General features: G+C 41.5%; 1 protein-coding gene across 6 annotated transcripts in view; it reads left to right on the top strand.

Annotated features, from left to right (window-relative positions):
* AGAP1 (ArfGAP with GTPase domain, ankyrin repeat and PH domain 1) overlaps window positions 1–21,897 on the top strand; it is a 777,656-nt gene that overhangs the window by 479,481 nt on the left and 276,278 nt on the right. The gene's annotated exons all lie outside the window — the stretch shown is intronic.

Genomic DNA, 21,897 nt, shown 5'->3' with positions numbered 1-21,897 from the left:
TTGTTGATAAATGATCCAGGCAGCAGAGTGAAGTATGGACTATAGTGGGGAGAGTCAGGAGGTTGGGAGGTCAGCAAGGAGGTAGATGCAGTAGTCAAGACAGGATAGGATAAGTGCTGGGATCAGCATGGTAGCAGTTTAGATGGAGAGGAAAGGGCAGATTTTAGCAATTTTGTGAAGGCAGATCCGACAGGATTTGGTGACAGATTGAATATGTGGGTGGAATGAGGGAGATGAGTCGAGGACAATGTCAAGGTTGCGGGCTTCTGAGATAAGGAGGATAGTGGTGTCTACAATGACGGAAAAGACAGGGGACAGGGTTTGGGTGGCAAGATAAAGAGTTCATTTTGGGACATGTTTAATTTGAGATGTCAGCAGAACATCAAAGTAAATATGTCCTGAAGACAGGAGAAAATCTGAGATTTCAGGGAAGGAGAGAGGTCAGGCCCAGAGGTGTTTATTTGGGAATCATTTGTGTGTGTGTATATATGCTAATTGAAGCCATGGGAGCAAGGGAGTGGGAGTAGATGAAGAATAGAAGAGGACCAAGAACTGAGACTTGAGAGACCGTCTACTGTCAGAAGGTAGGAGACAGAATAAGAGTCAGCAAAGGAGCCTTAGAAGGAGCTGTCAGAGAGATAGGAGGAGAACCAAGAGTAAGTGCTCAATCAATACGATTGAATGAATGAATGAGTGAATCCAAGGTTGGGTAAAATTTCAAGGAGTAGGGGTTGGTCTACAGGGTTGAAGGTGGTGTAGAGGTCTAGGAGGATTAGGATAGAGTAGGGGCCATCCAATTTGGCGAGAAGATTATTTGTTACTTTAAGACACTTTCTGTGGAGTGATGGGGGCAGAAACCAGATGGGAGGGGATCTAGGAGAGAATTGGAGGAGAGGAAGTGGAGACAGCAAGTGTAAGCAACTCATTTAAGAAGTTTGGAGAGAAATGTTAGGAGGGAGATGAGGCAATAACTGGAGGAAGCCATGAGGTCAAGGGAGGCTTTCTGTAGGTTAGGGAATGAATAAGCATGTTTGAAAACAGTGGGAAAGAAGCTATTAGAAAGTGAACAGTTGAAAATGGTAGTCAAGGAGGGAGTGTTTTAAATAGGTATGAAGGCATGGGTTTCAGATGGAGGGTGTAGATTTAGAGTAGAGGTGAGAGATTTAATCTTGTGTTACTGCAGGAAATATAGGGAAAGTCAAAGAGGGTGGAGGAGGAGGTGGGGTTTGGAGAGGAGTAGGAGAGATTTTAGGGAGATCATGCCTAATGGTTTCAATTTTGTTGATGAAGTATGTGGTCAGGTCATTAGGGGAAAGAGGTGGTAGGGGCAGGGGGATAAGGGAGAAGGGAATTTTGAGGAGGGAATTACATGTCTGGAACAGTTGGTGGGGGCAGTGGACATAGGAGTGAATTAGGAAGGAGAAGTATTGTTGTCGGGCAGTGGAGAGGGCTGAATTTTAGAAGATAAGAATGAATTTTAGGTGGGCAGAGTCTGAGAAATGTCTGGATTTCCTCCACCAGTGCTCTGCACAGGACACAGGAGCAGAGGAAGCATATTGTGGAGGTGATCCAGGGTTGTGGGTTAGTGGTATGAGACTGGCAGAGGAACAGGGGATCGTGGGAATTCAGTGGAGAGGGTGGTGTTGAGTGGGTTGATTTGTGCATCAGGAGAAAATGGTTTGGACATGGAAACCAAATGGGGTAGGTTGGCTGTATAGTATTGGAGAAAGTCAAAAGAATTTGACGGAAAGGACAGATTTGTGAGGAGTAGGTATATGGGAAAGAGAGCAGGTGAGGAGGTTGGGTCTTTTGGAAGAATATCAGAATTGTGGTGGTAGAGGTTGTACAGTGACTAGAAATAATAAGATCTTGTGCCCAAGCTGGTGAGTGTGTGAGGTGAGGTGGAGCAGGAGGTCACTGGAATAGAGGAGGGAGAGAGGTGGACATTGGAAGGATTGTCAGGGATATCCACATGGATATTGAAGTCCCCAAGAATCAAAGTAGGAATGGAGACAGAAGATGTGTGAGAAAGGCATCAAAATGTTTCCAAAAGTTGGGGGTGAGGCTTGGGGGTAGCAGTAGATGACCATGACTAGTAATTGGAGTGAGTGGTCAAAGGAAGGGAAAGAGAGGGATGGAGGACGTGGGATGGTGTGAAAGCGGTATTGGGGAGCAAGAATGAAACCAACTCCTCTCCCTTTCCCAGTGAGTCCGGGGAGTGGGAGAAGACAAGATCCCCTCTAGAGAGAGCACGTCAGGAGAGACTGTGTCACCTGGGGAGACCCAGGTATCAGTGATAGCAAGGAGGAGTAGTGACTGCATCAGGAACACGCCAGTAATGAAAGGTTAGAAGGACCTGGGTTCTAATGTTGGCCTCTGCCACTTAAGTCAATCAATGTTATTTTCTGAGCACTTACTATAAGCAGACACTGAACTAAGCAGAAACGTTCCCTATCCATAAAGATCTTACACTTGTCTGCTGAGTGACCTTGGGGAAGACACTTAACTTCTCTGCATGTCAATTAACTCATCTGGAAAATGGGGATTAAGACTGAGCCCTTGTGGGACATGGACTTTGACCCACCTGATGAGCTTGTATCTACCCCCGTACTTAGTACCCTGCCTGGCACATAGAAGGTGCTTAAAAGATACCATTAAAAATGCACGTTATTGGTATTGAGTTACTTTAAAAGAAATGTATCATTTCAAGTTAGAAGACTATATCTACAGGAACCTGTACAATATATCCCAGTCTTTAATAATAATAATAATAATAATAATAATAATGGTATTTATTAAGCGCTTACTATGTGCAAAGCACTGTTCTAAGCGCTGGGGAGGTCACAAGGTGATCAGGTTGTCCCACGGGGGGCTCACAGTCTTAATCCCCATTTTACAGATGAGGGAACTGAGGCCCAGAGAAGTGAAGTGACTCGCCCAAAGCCACACAGCGGCCAATTGGTGGAGCCGGGATTTGAACCCATGACCTCTGACTCCAAAGCTCGGGCTCTTTCCACTGAGCCACGCTGCTTTAATAATCAATAAAGCCTTCTCTTACATGGATTTTCAGTCTAAGGCTTCAGAGGAAGACATAAAACTACACCTTGAACTATTTGGGTACTAAATAGAAGCTAAAAATGTAGATAACATAACCCTGTTTTGTAAATAATTTTTTTTAATATTGCAGAATTCATCTTGGATTTATGGTGTAGTGCTGAATTTATGTACGTGAATTGTCTCTTGCCATTGCCTTGCTGTTTAAAGGCAGGAATAGCATGGCCTAGAGGAAAGGCTTAGGCTTGAGAGTCAGAAGACCTAGGTTCTAATAGCTGCTATGCCAGTTACCTGGGCAATTTGGGCAAGTCATTTAATTCTCTGTGCCTCAGTTTCCTCATCTGCAAAATGAGGATTCAGTGCCTGTCCTTCTCCATACTTTGATCATGTGCTCCATATAAGACAGACTGTCTGACCTGATTAGTTGTATCTACAGTGCTTGATACATAGTAAGCATTTAACAAATACTATAATAATTATAATAATAACAATAACAATAATAAAGGCAACTTCTGTTTTCCCTCTAGACTGTAAGCTCCTTGTGGGTGGTGAATATGACTACCAATTCTGTTACATATTGTGCAAACCACTTCTCTGTGCCTCAGTTACCTCATCTGTAAAATGGGGATTAAGATTGTGACCCCCATGTGGGACAGGGACTGTGTCCAACCTGATTACCCCAGTGCTTAGAACAGCGCTTGGCACATAGTAAGCACTTAACAAATACCTTATTATTATTATTATTAAGGTTTGTTTAAACCAGCAGTTAAAGTTACAAGAAAAACCCAAAAGAATTAATGTTAAGAGTTTTCAGGTCACAATTCCCATAAATTCAGGTATATGCATTGTTACTGTTTAATGTTCACTGTTTTTGTATGCCCCGTGTTCAATGCTGCCAAACTCCTGATAGAAGAACAAGAGGTGGGGAGGTAGTGAGTGAGAGTGCAGTCAGCTTGAAATGACAGGTAGCATGTGGCACAGGCATGGTAATCTGTGGTTACTCAAAATTGCATAATGTGGTAGCCAGAATGGTATCCAGGCAGGCTGTATAAGTGTGGGTGCCTAAAACAGTGGTTAGCTACGGAAATCAGATTTCAGAAGCTTGGTAACAGAGAAGCAGCCTTGGGAATGAGGAAGCAGGGGTACACAAAGGATGGGTTGTGGGGGACAGAGATGGAGCCCACAAAAGGCAAGGGCATGATTCAGTGTGCCCGCTGAGGGCTTGGAAGTACAGAACTTCCATAGAGGGCTCGCTGCAACTGGCAGCCATCTTGGCAGCAAGGCTTGGGGCTCTGTCAGTGCCATTTTTTAATTAATTTAGCAAATGACAGTTCCCATTACCACAGGAGTCCCCTCCTGATGGAAATAGGGGCGGGAAACATCTTGCTCTCTCTCTCTCCACCCCCCCCCCACCCCCAGTGTGTGTGTGTCTCTCTCTCTCTCTCTCTCTCTCTCTCTCTCTCTCTCTCTCTCTCTCTCTCTCTCTCTCTCTCTCTCTCCCTCTCTCCCTCTCCCTCTCCCTCTCCCCCCCCCCCCCCCCCCGCCCCGCACCAGCACCATGGGTTGCCAGGAGCTCTGCCGAAAAGTAGCAATGGCCCCACCCCCTGTTTCCTGAAAGTAGGACACCAGGTTAGTAAGGGAGGTTTCAAAGTATGCCTTTTAAATTTGGGTCCTTTCTCAAAATGCTTCTGATATACCCGTGTGGGAAGGTTTTAAAGAAAATTAAAACAGAGGATTAAAGGAAATTTCACAGTGGAAAATGTTTTAAAACACAGACTTCGAGAACTACCAGAAATATATTGAATTAGAATTGAAACTGAGGATACCTGACATGGAGTGTGTGACACGAGAGACTGTGTGTGTATACACATTAGTAATAAGTTTTGTTGCCCTTGCTCATATGATATGTCTAACAGATACCTTTCCTTTACTTTTTATGGTATTTGTTAAGCACTTACTATGTGCCAAATACTGTTCTAGGGTAGATTCAAGCTAATCAGGTTGGACACAGTCCATGTCCCACATGGATCTCACGTAATTAATTCCTCTTTTACAGGTGAGGTAACAGGCATAGAGAAGTTAAGTGACTTGCCCAGGGTCGCTCAGCAGACAAATGTTAGTGCCAGGATTAGAAGAATTTTGGTCCTTCTGACTCTGTGGTTTATCCAATAGGCCACACTACTTCTCAGGCTCCTTTACACTGCTTTACTCTGATGTGTACTTGAAGTCCTTAGCAGTGGTGAGGGAAAATGGGGGTAGAAGGAGGGGAACATGTGAACATAAGGTAGAGAAAGCATGATTTTTATTAGTCATAGAAAAATAATTGAACTCTTGTTAATTCTGGGTCTTTGAGTAGAAAGCCATAGAGATAATGGTATTTAGAGAACATTCATTCAATTATATTTATTGAGCACTTACTTTATGCAGAGCACTGTACTAAGCTATTAAACACTGTGTTATGTACTGAGTGCTTTGGAAAATGAAACATTAACACAAGACATATTCTCCATCCATCAGCTTACATACACTTGGGGTGGGGGGGTGGAATTTAAAAGCAGTATAGGAATCAAAATAAAGATTAATGGCTAAATCCTCTTCATTGTTAAGGTTGTTTTGGGTTTTGTTTTGTTTTTTAAGTGCTTGGGTTTTGGGGTATTTTTTTTTAATTTGCCAAACAATCTGATAAGGCCCTAATGCAGAATGAATCAGAAGGACAGAATAAATTCCAGAGCCAGACTGTGACCTCCTTAGGGGCAGGGACTGCGTCTGCTAATTCTGTTGTACTGTGCTCTCCCAGCAATTAGTATCATGCTTTGCACATAATAAGCTCTCAATACCATTTATTGATTGATATGAAAGACTAGTGAAGAAGTAGGATTTGGCCCAGATTTTAGGAGTTTGAGAAAAAGATGGAGGATGCCACAGGCATCCCTTCTCTTTCTTTTTTTTTCAAATGCAGTTCATTTGTCATTTTGTGTCTATTTGTCTTCCCCATAAAATTGTAAATCTGTAGAGGACAGGGAATGGGTTCTTTTACTTTTTCTGTATGTATCATGCACTCTGCACAAGGAGCCTGCCTCCACCCCCAATTCTACAGTTGCTTTCTGTTGATTCTTGCCACACTTTATCCCTTTCGGACACTTGCTGTCTTAAAAAGAATACTCCCCTAACAACAAAAAAAAAAACCCAGAAACCTTCATCGGAAGACTCACTGGGATGTAATGGGTGTGTTGAGCTAATGTGAAAGCCACGGCAGCTGGAACTTGAGACAAGGCAAGGCGCTAACATGAATTAAGAGTTAATCCCAGACTGAATGAAAGGCCTGTGTGCCTGGTTGTCCATTCTGGGGTGACTCTTTTCAAAACTTTTCAAGTAACATCTACTGCAGTGGAATATCAGACTTTTCGTTTTCCGAATTAAAAGCTCCATTTAGAATTCTGAAGCGAACAGAAGCTTATGAAGGTAGAAGCTCAGCTGTGAGAGGGAGCTTTGATGTATATAATGTCTATTGTTTAATGTCTGGTTTTTGCTTTAAAATGCCAGTACCCAGCATGGGGGGAATGCCCTCCCATTGTGCGACGGAGGGTGCTTTGGGTGGGAAAAAGGGAAAAAAAGAGAAAGGTTCCATCCTGTGAGGAAAAAGTTGACAGGTATGAATGCCTTTGGAGATCTTTTTTAAGAAATTGTGTGTTAGAGGGTGCAAATTTGGAGTAAGCATGCTGCGTACGCATGTGTGTAAGAGAAAGTTACCAGTCAGTCAAGTTTTATCTCTTAATGAATAGAGACTGCTGAAGTAAGGGTTAGGTAATTGAGTTTATAATTAATTAGCCATAACCCTCATCAGATAAAGCAGTTGTCGAGATTTTTTTTATCTCCTTTCTCTCCCCAGGGTCTGCCCTTCTTTGTCCTTGCCCTGACAGCCTGCACTTATCTCAGGCCTGTCCCCATCAGCACCTCCCCCATCTGGTTGATTTTGGTGGTCAGCCGAGACCCTCATTGTGCTATAAGGCTCACAATCAGCCTAGCTGTCTGCTGGTGGGATGATGAATTAGCAGTAGGAGTTAACGTAGAGGTGAACTCTAGATTGGACCACCGATAGCTTGCAGAGCGGTGTCTGTTTGTTAGTCACTTGGCTGAAGTCCTGATAAACTGCTGACACTTTCCAACAAAGAGGTTAAAAAGGTAGATGTAGGAAAAATGGAGCGTTTCCCAAGAAACTTGGGCTTCTCACAAAGGAACTCTTAATTTCTTCAGCGGAGCAATTCACTGTAACAATACCCAGAAAATAAATGAGATTTCTAGACCCACATCTTTTGGAGACCTTATCTCATACGTTGTTGATTGAACAGTGTGGATGAAAATTTTAGAGATTTAAAAAAGAAAAAAAAATCAAAATGATTCTGTCAGCCAATGTGATGAGCCCAATTTAGATACTTTAGGGTCTTGGAGGAAACTACTACCGTTTTGCTTTGTTAATGGCGAAAAATAGCTTTGTCATTGTGTTTACAGGTTTGTGGGACCCTGTCGATTTTAGGAAGATATATTGGCTGGTGTTCAGTTTTCAGAAACAAATCTGTTTCTGGTCCCCGAATTAGAAATGGAGAAAAAGGCCAACCTCCAGAATTCATCATATTGACTGCCCTATGATCTGCCTGCTCTTTCTCCCTTTATTCTAGAAGGGAGCCACAAATAATTGTAATTGCACTTCCTAACATGAAAGGGCTAGGTTTTATCAATCAGTGGCATTTCTTGAGTGCTATGTTTAGAGCACTGTACTAAGTGCTTGGTATTGTACAGTACAACAGAATTGACAGACACATTCCCTGCCCTTAATGAGCTTACAGTCTAGTTAGATGTTCCTTCCTAAAGGTTCATCCAACATGTCTCATCTGTGATGTATGATGATTGGATAATCCCACCAGATGGTAGCCGGATTATTTATTCTATCTTTGTCTCTGACTATCCTTTTTTTTTGAATCAGAAGCCAGAACCCTGTATGCTGTACTCTTGATTTATATTGAAAATGGAATCAGACTAATAAGATGCTTCTTCTCATTTTACTAGGTCTGATGACTGTAATGAGATGTATTTCACTTCATAGCACAAACTGGCTCATTACATAGTAAAGGAGCAGTGAGCTGGAAGAGTCCTTGAGTTGGTTTTCTTGGAGAAGCCTTCTCAGTCCATTCTGAGTTTTTTTGTTACGGGGGTATTGGATGCTGTTTTAGTTTTGGGTGCAGCAAAATTATGTAACTAAATTGGGAGTTTAAAAAAATTCAATCTTTGTTCCAATAGATGCAAGATCAGGAGTTTCCAGGAATAGTCTGAGGGATTGCATGACAAATTGTCAAAAAGAGCAAACAAAATTTCTAAAATATCCATTTGTATAATTATCCAAGAGTTTGGAAAATGCTAAATAATATTTTTTGCTTTGTCCTCAGTGACTTTTTAACAATGATTGGCGTTTTAGTCAGAGTAATTTTGGTTTCTAGAAGCTTCAAGTGTTTCTGTTGTCAGATTAATTGACTTTATACAATTTGTCATCAGATTTAGCCAGAGCCCCGAGGAAGAACATTTGCTGGGGGTGTCTGATGATCTGAATTGTCCACTGATACCAACTGGTAAACCAGTATGGATCATCAGCATTGTTTCAGGAAGAATAATTGGCTGGGAGCCTGAAGCCATCCCTGGTCCTTCTCTGCTAGAATTATTGCTGCCCTGTGAAGGTTCTGTTCACCCTAGAAATGGAGGGGATCAAAACAGGACAACAAAATAATAATAATGGTGGTATATGTTAAGTGCTTACTATGTGCCAGGCACTGTATAAAACACTGAGGTATATACAAGCAAATTGGGTTGGACACAGTCCCTGTTCCACATGGGGCTCTCAGTCTTAATTCCCATTTTGCAGATGAGGGAACTGAGGCACAGAGATGTTACGTGACCGCCCAAGGTCACCCAGCAGACAACTGGCAGAGCCGAGATTAGAACCCAAGTCCTTCTGACTCCCAGGTCCGTGCTCTATCCACTGGGCCACTCTGCTTCTCCTCAAACCATTGCAAACAAGTTGTCTGATTGAAGCTTCCACCCTGTGAGAGAGATGCTAGCATCAGTGAAGAGAACTGTGGGAAGCCCTTCTGTAAGTGCTCCGTCTCCAAGTCAAGCTGTAGGTATGGGAGCCCAAGTTTCTTCCCCAAGCAGCATGAAGGGCATGCAGGGGGGAAGCTCAGAATGAGCATTTTCTTGGCACTGTGGAAAGTCTATGAGTATTCCTGTAACCTGCTGGGACAACAGGAAACCACTTTCAAGTGCAAGGATGTGTGGGACACAGCGCTTAGAACAGTGCCTAGCACATAGTAAGCAAATACCATAAAAAAGTATAAATGGGAAGGTAGTAAACTGCCTTTTCCCAAAAAGGGGGGCTTTTGAGGAAGTGTGGTTCTCCTGACTGATGTGGTGCCGAGTGGGTTTTTAATTCTTTCTTTTCCATTCCTTCACTAGTTCTAAATGACATTTCCCTTATATTGAATAAATCAGGAGTATTTATTGAGCACCTACTGTGTACCGAGTACTGTACAAATTGGATGGGAGAGTACAATAGAGGTTAGAAGACATGATCCCTCTAGTTGCAGTCTGTCATACCACTTCTGAAGGGCATGGGGAACCAGGCGAGCGAGTGTGGATGGCTCAGCACAGACCATCACCACTGTTTTAGATACAAATCAGACACATATCCTCCACTTCTTAACTATTGGTGTCTGAGCAGTGTGCATTCCCCAAGCCACCCAACTTGTACCAGCACGTCAGAAGGGGGCGGGATGAGCAGAGAACGGAGAGGGCCCAAGAGAGAACCAAGAGAGTAAGATAGTAGCGGTGATGGGGCGAACCATGCAACCATGCAAGAGATTTTTTTTTTCCCTGAACTACATTCTCATTCAGGAATACAGTTTTACAGCCAGCAAAACCTTATTTGAGTCAGAAGGTGGCTATCCTGATTGTGCTGTTCTGATTGCTCGTTATGATTTAACACACTGGTTTTTCAAGCCCTTCAGCTGAAAGGCCTTTTTGACAGAGTGGATCTCCACTGGGGTATTCCTTGTGCTCTGGGTGACAATTTTGTCACCTCTGGGAGAGAGAGGGAAAGGAATGGTGCCTGCCACCAGTTTGTAACCACTTGCAAATACAACATTTTGCATCAATCAGTTGATCAGTGGTACTTATTGAGTGATTACTGTGTACAGAGAACTGTATTACCTACTTGGGAGAGAGTTGGCAGACACAATCCAGGTCCATAAGGACCTCTGCTACTTGTCTGCTCTGTGACCTTGGGCAAATCACTTCACTTCTCTGTGTCTGTTACCTCCTTTGTAAAATGGGGATTAAGGCATACCACAATTATTATTATTGTTATTTTATTATGATAAGGGAAACAGACATTAAAATAAGGTACAAATAGATCAAAATATCTTCAAGGGTCCGTAACCCAAGGGGAAGGGCTTAGAGCCAAAGGGAGTCCCTCTCAAATCACACTTCAAGAATTATTGTTTTGTGGGTTCTCCTACCAATCAATCAGGGCTATTTATTGAGCCCTTACTATGTGCAGAGCATTGTACTAAGTGCTTGGGAGAGTACAACAGAATTGGTAGACAGGATTGCTGCTGTCAAGAAGCTTACAGTCTCTTGAAAACCCTTACAATCTGTTCTGCTCATTGATAGGAGAAATTGATTTAGCTTGGACAGCAGTACCTAACTCTGAAGTAATAAAAAGTATCACTGAGTAAGTAGCAGAAAAAACTGGAGCTCAGTATGGAACCTAGATAGAGTTGCAATGATTTGGTACATTCTCTGAAGAGTGGGGTCTTTGTGGACCCCAGTTCACATTGTTATGTGGGCCAGGGTCACTGCCAGGAAGCAGCAAGTCCTTGGAGGTTGGGGCCTCTTATTCCTTTTCTTCCCCTTCCTCCAGCCCTGGAAACTGGGATGTGGTTTTCATCATGGTTTAGGACCCTTCGGAATCACTACCCCAATATAGTTGATTCTTAAGCTATGTTTTCTAGTGAGACACCTTTGAATTCTGAATGGGGCCAAATTTTCCACTTAAATGTTTATGCTACTTTTATCAGATCAAGCAGTGATAACTCATTAATTGTAATCAATAGAGGAAAAATAGCATTCTTAAAATTGATTCATGCATTTCCAGAAATCTTTTTTCACTCACCTTTAAATAGCATAGTATTGGGGATCTGGTTTTGCTCTTCTGTGTTTTTGTAGTCAAAAAAAGATTGAGAAAAATAATAAATTTTGTCTGAAGGCAGAAATAACACCACTGCCTTTCTTGACATTTGTTCATCTTGTAGTTCCTTATTGATTTTTGTCATCATACTCTTTCTCTTATAGCTCTCATTGGGGTTCAGAGGTACTATTGATGGTGAGGTTTGTTGGATGGGGTGTGTGTGTGTGCGTGCGCGTGTTTGCACGCGCGTATGCGTGCACAGGACAAATCTTGTACATGGCCAGAAGTTCCCTCCACATCATTCATGTCTAATGCCTAGCTAAATTTTCACTTCAGTGACCTGCAATGCCTTCAGCCATTTTTGGTTTTTTGATGTTGTGTAGCAATCTTCTCTTTATTTGCACTATCCCGGAAGACCATAAGGCATTATACAGGCTAATCCTACCTAAATCTCCAGTCATCCTATTGTAATAGATTCTATCTGCCCTGTTTTATGATGAGAAACTGAGGAAGAGAGAAGTTACAAAACTTATATGAAGTCATTCCAAAACCCATCTAATGATTCCAATGTTTTAATCCAAAGCATTGAATGACTTCTCACAACACTTTTCACTGAAGGCTAGGACATTAAATTTCCCCTAAGTTTTAAACATTGGTAAATTGAGTACTGTATGGTTAAATTAACAGGATGACAGGAGAGGACATTTAAGTGTCATTAATCAAAGTCAATCAGCAAAGTACATTTTCAGATGTTGTAGAAAGGTAACACTAATATGAAATGCACTTTAAACAATCAGGCAAACATTTATGTGAATATTTTATATTTTAGAAATGTTGTTTTTCCACAATATTGCTTAATATTTATCAGTGAGTATTGGTACCACCGGAGAAATAGGAAAATTAAACCATTAAATCATTGCATCATATATATTACTCCACTTCATATTTGCAAATATTTTTCTTGGGAGTTTTTGAAAGTTGTGTGAGCCTGAGTTTTGCAATGAACTTAGGGAGGCTTATTTTGGGGTTTAGTTTTGTAATCACTAGGTGAAATTCAGACATATCATCTGTGACCTGTGCAGTGCCTCAGAGGTGAGGCAGATTGGATCAGTCAATCAGCAGTGTTTACTGAGCTCTTTCTCTGTGCAGAGCACAGTACCAAGCACTTAGGAGAGTGCTGTACAATAGAATTAGCGGGCACAGACCTTGCCCATGGCTGGTCTTCATGGTCTCTGGAGACAGGGGCAACAGGAGTCTCTCAACTTAGTCCCAGAACTCGGTGAGAGTAAGAAGGACCACTCTTAACAGCTAGCATCTCAGCTCCACCTCTGTCCCTTTCTAGGGCCAAGCAACGTGGAGGAATAGCTCTGTTTGACTATTCTTGTGTCTACCAACTCTGTTTTATTTTATTCTCCCAAGTGCTTAGTACAGTGCTCTGCATACAGTAAGCATTCAATAAATGCCACCAATTGATTAATTACTCCTGGGCTACATTGCCTTTCAAAACAGCTAGTCGAACATCTTGATGAAAGAGGAGCTAAGTAACTGTAGGGAAAGAGCTGGACTACATTTCCCAGCAAATTCATTCATTCATTCAATAGTATTTAGCACTTACTGTGTGCAGAGCATGGTACTAAGCGCTTGGGAAGTACAAGTTGGCAACATATAGAGACGGTCCCTACCCAACAACGGGCTCACAGTTTAGAAGGGGGAGACAGACAACAAAACAAAACATGTGGACAGGTGTCAAGTCGTCAGAACAAATAGAATTAAAGCTAAATGCACATCATTAACAAAATAAGTAGAATAGTAAATATGTACAAGTAAAATAAATAGAGTAATAAATCTGTACAAACATGTACAGGTGCTGTGGGGAGGGGAAGGAGGTAGGGCGGGGGCGATGGGGAGGAGGAGAGGAAAAAAGGGGCTCAGTCTGGGAAGGCCTCTTGGAGGAGGTGAGCTCTCAGTAGGGCTTTGAAGGGAGGAAGAGAGCTATCTTGGCGGATGTGTGGAGGGAGGGCATTCCAGGCCAGGGGAAGGACGTGGGTCAGGGGTTGACGGTGGGACAGATGAGAACGAGGTACAGTGAGGAGGTTAGAGGCAGAGGAGCAGAGGGTGCAGGCTGGGCTGTAGAAGGAGAGAAGGGAGGTGAGGTAGGAGAGGGTGAGGTGATGGAGAGCCTTGAAGCCGAGAGTGAGGAGTTTTTGCTTGATGCATAGGTTGACAGGCAGCCACTGGAGATTTTTGAGAAGGAGGGTAACATGCCCAGAGCATTTCTGCACAAAGATGATCCGGGCAGCAGCATGAAGTATGGAAGATGTGGCAAAGGGAATGGCAGTGAGATAAATGAGATCAAGACATAGTGAGCAAGCTGGTGCTAGTGGAGCAAAGTGTGCAGGCTGGGCTGTAGTAAATCAGTGAGGTAAGATAGGAGGGTTTGAGTGACTGAGTGCTTTAAAGCCCATGGTGAAAGCGTTGTTTCTAATGTTTAAAGCATTTTAAATTGTGCTGGCACAGAACTTGAAAGGTATCAAGCTACAGGTTGTAGCTTTGCAGGATTCCACTTGAGTATTGTAGTTTTAGTAATTTTAGTCATTATATTCATTAACTTTCTGTGGATTCAAATTGATTGTAATTCACTCTATAAAAGCAATCTTTAGCAAGTCCCCTTTTTACTATCAGAGCAGTGAAGAAACAGAAGTTGAGGGTATAAAATTTTAATTCATTTAATTTTTCTTTCATTTGTAAGAAAAATACTATTCTGCTACAAACCATTTTTAAAAATCTAGGACTTCTGAATCATTTGTTAAAATGAAGTAATGCTTCAAGAAATATACTTGCGTTTTTCTATTTCTCAGCTTCCTCAGCATTATGTATGTCATAACTGTAGATCTTTTTGTTGATTTCAGACGAAGCAAGCGGGAGAGCAGAAGTCTTTTTTTTTTGACTGCCATTGGTTGTGTTCTGCTATAATGTGGTAGTTTTGTTTTTGAAGAATTTGTATAGTGGAATAATCACTTTATGATTCTCGTGCCTATATTGACATCAGACCCAGGTTGACTTGTGCTGGCAAAGATCATGTTATACCCAGAGCAGGGTTGCACTGTAGAGAGAACAGCCCCTGATTCTTCACTAGCGTACTCTGTAAATGGCATTGTGAAAATGTATTCAGAACCCAAACACTGACTATATTGGAGCTTTCGCAACTATAACCTCATAAATTGGTGAGTTTATTGTGGAAAATTATTAGACTGTGAGCCCCATTTGTATCTACTTGTATCTACCCCAGCCGTTTTTACAGTATTCTATAAGTGCTTACCAGAGTAGTAATAATGATCGTATTTCATTAAGCACTTACTGAGTGCCAGGCATTTTACTAAGCCCTGGGGAGGCTACAAGCAAATCGGGTTGGACACAGTCCCTGTCCCACGAAGGGCTCACCGTCTCAATCCCCATTTTACAGATGAGGTAATTTAGGCACACTGAAGTGAAGTGACTTACCCAAGGTCACACAGCAGACAAGTGGCAGACTCCCAAGCCTGTGTTCCCAAGTCCGAGCTCTATTCACTACACCATGCTTCTTCTCTACATGTCAAGCACAGTTCTAATAATAATGTAATAATAATAATAATGGTATTTGTTAAGCACTTACTATGTGCCAAGCATTGTTCTTAGCACGGGGGAAGATACAAGGTACTCAGGTTGTCCCACGTGGGGCTCACAGTCTTAATCCCCATATTACAGATGAGGTAACTGAGGCACAGAGAAGTTAAGTGACTTGCCCAAGGGCAGCCAGCAGACAAGTGGTGGAGCTGGGATTAGAACCGACGGCCTCTGACTCCCAAGCCCATGCTCTTGCCACTAGGCCATGCTGCTGGGGTAGGTACAAGTTTATCAGGTTGGACACAGCTCCTGTTCCACAGGGAACTCACAGTCTCAGTTGGAAGAAGGATTTAATCCCCATTTTACAGATGTGGTAACTGAGGCATGGAAAGTTAAGCGATTTGCTCAAGGTCACACTTATAACAGCTTTTGACACGTAGTAATCACAACAAATATCATTTAAAAAAGTATACCTAAGATCTACTGTACACCTCAAAAACCTTTCCAAGAAGTGATTAGTTTTTCCTCTTTTGACGGTGTTATATATGTCCCTTTTTCTCCTAATGTTATTTTGGATCATTGCAGCATGAATGTGGGCTGTCTCTCCATATCCTTGAGCAATTGATTAGGTAATGGGTTTTTGGTGCTCAGTCCTATTAAATGCCTACACCACAATGCCAAAAAAGCAACTGCCTGACCCACCCGAGAGTAGAGGCGTCAAAGTTGGTGGGACAAAGTATCATCTATAGCTGTAATTGACAAATAATACCCCTCATAAATACTGCCAGTCTTTTCAATTAGTTTTCGTCTAAAATTCGGGATGCAAAATGATGGCCTGTCAACTGACAATGAATGGCAAAAATTAATAAATTGTCTTCTAAATAGTATGGACACTTAAGAAAAATTGGGCAGCCAATTTAGCACAGCATGAAGCGGGGGGAACCTTTTGTACTGTTGCCGTGCCACTAATGTTGTCTGGGTCTTTATTAATGGTGCTTGGCTGCTGCTGACAGTTTTGTTGCTACTGGCAACTTTCTTCATTAAAATTAAAGCCAGCGTCAAATCCCATTAGCTGCACTCTGGGTACCTTGCATTTTTATTTATATATTTTTTCTTTTTCTAACACATTCTGCTTCCCTAAAAAGTTAGAAAGAGGTTAAAAAGATGCTCGTTCATTGCTAGCCATGTAAATGAATTTAATACAAGGGTAAAATAAAATAGTAGATGCACTATTCATGTTGTGTTTATAAGGTGAGTTGCCAGTAAGAGCACAGTAGCCTTGACATAAATTTGCTTCATGGTCCCATTAGGGTTTTTTTGTTAACAAATAGCAATGTGCAGCCTGAAACCATTTCACTTTATTTCTTCCTCTCCATTCCCAATCAGAAAATGCTGGACTTGGAAATCAAGGTTTTGTTCTTTGAATTTTGTTTTTGTTTTTAAACTCTGGTGGTCGCCGAACTTCAGATATGAATCTCTCTCGGTAAATATGTTGTTTATGATATCTGACTCCTTTCAGAAAGGCACAACTAATCAAGATTATTCCATGGTTTTTATTCCACTGTAGTTGAGTCCACACCTTTAAAGATGCTGGAAGGGCAGAATTTATTTAGGCGCGGGGATTGACCTGTTCCTTTTAGTGATGTGAAATTGTCAAGAAATATCTAGAATTACCATTATCTGCTGGACACATTTAATTCATTTTCTTAACAGTGTGGCCTAGTGGAAAGAGCACGGCCCTGGGAGTCAGAGGACCTGAGTTCTAATCCTGGCTCTGCCACTTTTCTGCTGGGTAACCTTGGACCAGTCAGGTAGCTTCTCTGTTCCTTAGTTACTCATCTGTAAAATGGGGTTAAATCTTTCTCCATCAGACTTAGTCTGTGAGCCCCAATGTGTGGGGCAGGGACTGTGTCAACGTGGTTATCTGGTATTTACCCCAGGGCTTGGAACGGTGCTTGACACATGGAAAGTGCTTAAAAAATATCATTGATAAAATAGCTCTGGGGACCTATGTTCCATAATGTGCACTACAAAGGGACAGGGCAGCGAGCTGATCATATGACTGTGTACCCCCTCACACCCTCTGTGTTTAGGAAGTTTCATTTCTAGGTCAGTTCAACCCTTGTCTCTTTTGGTGCTGTTGCCCAGACATCCAAGGATAGTCTGTAGTTAGTGACCTAGTGCCAAATAACTGTCAAGCAATCGTTTTCATTCATTCATTCATTCATTCAATCATATTTATTGAGTGCTTACTCTGTGCAGAGCACTGTACTAAGCGCTTGGGAAGTACAAGTCAGCAACATATAGAGACGGTCCCTGCCTAACAACGGGCTCTTCTGACCAGGACTGGATTTATATTTGCATCTAGAGGTTAAAAATCTTGTCTGTCCCTGTCACCAATTCTTCCCCTAGACTAATACAACACAAACTAAATGGTGATTTAAAGCTTCAAAAATGAACATGATTCCTAAGAGTGAGGTAAAGGATTCAATTTATTTTGAAGGATAAACCTGGATGGAAACTGCCATTGTTGCATAGCCTATGTTAAATAGATAGGACTTAAGGGCAGCATTCGAGATGTTTAAAATTGGAAATAGACATCATATAAACACTTTCAAATTGTTCCTGTTATACCTGTTTTGCTAATTATTTTGTTTCCACTTAAGTTGACTACTGAGTATTCTAAACACACTATTGATAAAAGTTCATAGAATATTAAAAAATACAATAAACAATGTTAACTCCATTTTTTCTTAATACTATTTTGAATTCAAAAGATATAGCTACTGATTGAGTAATTTTAAAGTGTGTTAAAAATAATGAGCATCTTAAATGATGTTTTAAGTAGTTGCATGTAATTTTTTTAACAGAAAACTGTGTTCTTTGAAGCTTTTAGAGTTACTAAATCTAGATGAAATGATTTAATATCTTCTGACAGGAATGAAAACAAACACAAAATGCAGGCCAATCCGAACCAGCTTCAGACAAGTAAACCCAAAGGCTGTTTTCGCACCTCAAAGGGCTCCCGTATATTGCACCAAACCAGGAGTCAGTTATTACTTGATGACTGAACCCTCTAATATCTGTTACAGCAAATGGGGCATGAAATACAATACTTTATATATAGTATGTACTAAGTGATTCTTATATTGAAAAAACAGGGCCATTTTTAACTTGCTGACAGAGTATTTGCAGTGTTTTATTGTTAAATTGACCTGATTAACATCCACGTTTGTGTGGTTGCATGTTGTTATAATTTTTTTTATGGGTTGAGTCAAAGGATTTGTTAAATCACACTTCATTTGCTCCTACAGGAAGGCTATTAGTATCTTAGGGGTATTTGACTAAAAATTCCTAAATGAAGTCATTCATCTATTTGAATTTTGTATGGGATCGCACTGTTTGGCAGTTCCTAGAATTTTCAGCCAGACTTTTGCAATACATAAAATTTCATATTTGTGGCCCAATTTAAAACTATGGTTTAATTCTGGCTCTTTATTGAAAGAGACATTTAAGAAATTGAAACTGTTCATTCTGTGGTTGAAGACATTGTAGGCATTTACCTTTTTTATTAGGAAGAAAGTACATTCAAAATGAAGCCATTCCTCAAATAACATCCACCCCCCTCAGTCTCTGGTATCTTTGTGTTACAAGAGTGGTAGCCCCCACCAGGCAATGCATGCATACAGAGTGATAACACCGATTCTATTGATGAGTGCCAAACACAAAGGGTATTTATGCTGGTTGAAATAGCCTCTGGTAGAAAGCAATTGTGCTTCTCTGGCACAGGGGTAAGGCTGTGATACTGATACTAAAATGGACTTTTTACACCCCAAAATAGAACTTTGTTTCACGATATGACAGCAAAAGATGCCTGCTTGAAATTGGGTCAATGTGTTTATTGGTTGAGGTGGTCATTCATCTGTTTTTCAGCTACTCTGTCATCTTCCTGTTCAAATAATAATAGTAATAATAGTAATTATGGTATTTGTTAAGCGCTTACTTTGTGCCAAGTACTATTCTAAGCACTGGGATAGATAGAGTGCGATTAGGTTGTCCCAGGTGGGGCTCACATTTTCAATCCCCCTTTTACAGATGAGGTAATTGAGGCCCAGAGAAGTTAAGTGACTTCTCCAAGGTCACACAGCAGGCAAGTGGCAGAGCTGGGATTAGAACCCATGTCCTCTGACTCCCAAACCCGTGCTCTTTCCACTAAGCCATGCTACTTTTACTTGGTATTTTATTATTATTATTATTATTATTTTCTTATTTGAAGCACCTAATCTCCCACTGGGCCCCCAAGCTTGGAAGCAGTACCTGTGTCCATGTCTCTGGAAAGAGATCATAATAACTCTGGAGCAAATGAAGTGTCAGGGATCACCCCTAGGTTTAGGTGGACCTCCACAAAATGCAGTGTAACATTGTCATTATTATTATTATTATTATTATTACAGTTTTTGTTATCATCATTGTTGTACTTGTTAAGCACTTACTGTGTGTCAAGCATTGGGATAGATACAAGTGAATCAGGTAGGGACACAGTTTGTGTCCCACTTGGGGCTCACAGTCTATGGGAGGGAGAATCCCCATTTTGCAGTTGAAGAAACTGAATCACGAAAAACTTAAATGACTTGCCCAAGATCACCCAGTAAGCCATTAGTAGAGCCGGGATTAGAAACCCAGGTCTATTGACTTCTAGGCCTGAGGTCTTTCTACTAGGCCATGTTGCTTCCCTTTGTGACATTACGTTACCCAGTATGACATTGTTATGCTGCTGCCCTGTGAAACCCATGTGCCTCTTGATGTCATTGGCAGATGGCATCACTGGCGACCCAGGAAGAGGGTTCAGCCTTGCTTCTCCTACCATGTTGCTTATACTTGCAAGCAAATTTTGGGGAGCAGCATAGCCTGGTAGGTAGAGCATGGGCCTTAGAATCAGAAGGACCTGCGTTTTAATACTGCCTGCACCCCTTATCTGTGTGACCTTGGGCAAGTTACTTCTCTGTGCCTCAGTTACCTTATCTGAAAAATGGGCATTAGTATTGTGAACCCCATACTAGGGAGGGAAGACGCGCCTTCGGTAACTGTCAGATACGGAGAGGGAGGGCGTTCCCGGCCAGAGGCAGACATGGATGAGAGCTTAGCAGCAAGATGGAGTGATGGCTTTGAAGCACTCCCATCAGCTCGCCCCCCGTCCCATCTTCCTTCACTGACGTCCTTCTCCGACCCAATCCACGTGCTTGGCTCCTCCGTCACTAGCCTGCTCGCCGGACTTCAACCCCCTCGGTTTTGCCACGCAACTTGGCCGCAGCTGCATCGTTCAGTGCCCCGCCCATAGTGAGCCCTTGGTAAATGCCATCGAGCGATTGCTCGGGCGATCTGTAAGGTAGGGACCGTCTCTCTATGTTGCCAAGTGCTTAATACAGTGCTCTGCACACAGTAAGCGCTCAATAAATACGATTGAATGAATGAATGAATGAGACCACCCTTCAGTTGGCCTGAGCTTCCAAGTGAAACAAGGGCTACTTGAAGAGAAGAATAAGGCCAACGGTCCCAGTGCCCAGCTTGCTAGAAGATAAGACTTCAGTCCCATTTAACTTTTCAATAAAATGAGAGAGGAAATAACACAATTTGAGAAATATTGAACTCTAGCACATCTAATAATCACTTCCCAGTTATGTGACACTGTTGTAGGTGCTGTATGTCATTACCTGAGGCAAAGAGCAAAACCTTCTTCACTTTGAAGCTTTCTAATTTCTTGAATTATAGTAGAAGAGAAATGCAGCAAAACATTGTGATGTGCTGAAAGAAGCAAAGAATTAAAAAAACAGAGGGCTTAAATACTTTTATGTGTATACCTGACTCATAATTTTTTAAGCATCTCAGATTTCACATATATAATATAGGAATAATGTAACTTGAAGATTTGGGGGAGGAGCATCTACCAAAAGTTATTGCAAATACTTTGTAGTAATGCCAGATAATTGATACCTGATAAATTCCTCAGGGGAATTTCTAACAAAAACACATAAAGACATCAGGTATAGCAAAGTACTTGACTGTTTAGTACTATTACAAACTCACATGCTTATTTGCACAGAGTTTAATGCAGTTATTTAACAGTTGGTCTCAGTGGCAAAAAATAAAAAATAAATCACCAGTTGAAACACTCTGCAAACATCATCCAAAGGAACATCAATTCACTGATCGTATGTGTGATATGTAGACCACTGTCTTCACTAGAAAGATTCGTTAATAGTTAAGTTAAACCAAACACAGTTTTATTGTTGGCATACCACCAATCAGTCAATGGTATTTTTTGAGCACTTACTGTGTACAGAGCAATCTACTATGTACATGGGGAAGTACAGTAGGATAAGGTTGTTAGACATGATCTCTGCCCTTAAGAGGCTTACAGTTTAGTGGAGGAGACAGACATTTTTAAAAAATTGCAGTTAGTGGAAGCAGCAAACTGTAAGGATATGTGCATAAGTGCTACAAAGGGTAGGGTGAGTGTTAAAGTGTTTATGGAAAAAAGATCCAGGACATAGATGACAAAGAAGGGAAAGCAAATAGAGTGGGGAGATAAGAGATTAGTCAGGGAAGGCTTCTGGGAGGAGATAATCCATCAATCCATTCATATTTATGGAATGCTTACTGTATGCAGAGCACTGTACTAAGTGCTTGGAGAGTACAAACAAGAAATGGCACATTCCCTGACCACAACAAGCGTACAATCTAGAGGGACAAACCTAAAGTCTAGAGGGATAAAATAGGGGGAGGGGGTGGTATGTCAGATTAATCAATCAGTATAATCAGTGGCATTTATTGAGTGCTTACTGTGTACAGAATAATCATAATAATAATAATGATGGTATTTGTTAAGCACTTACTACGTGTCAGGCACTGTTGTAAGTGATGGGGTAGATACAAGGTAATCAGGTTGTCCCTCGTGGGGGCCGAAGGGGGGGGGTGTCACAGCTTAATCTCCATTTTACAGATGAGGT

Source organism: Tachyglossus aculeatus, chromosome 7 (genome assembly GCF_015852505.1).
Source record: "Tachyglossus aculeatus isolate mTacAcu1 chromosome 7, mTacAcu1.pri, whole genome shotgun sequence".
NCBI lineage: Eukaryota > Metazoa > Chordata > Mammalia > Monotremata > Tachyglossidae > Tachyglossus > Tachyglossus aculeatus.
This window is presented reverse-complemented; position numbering and strand designations above follow the sequence as displayed.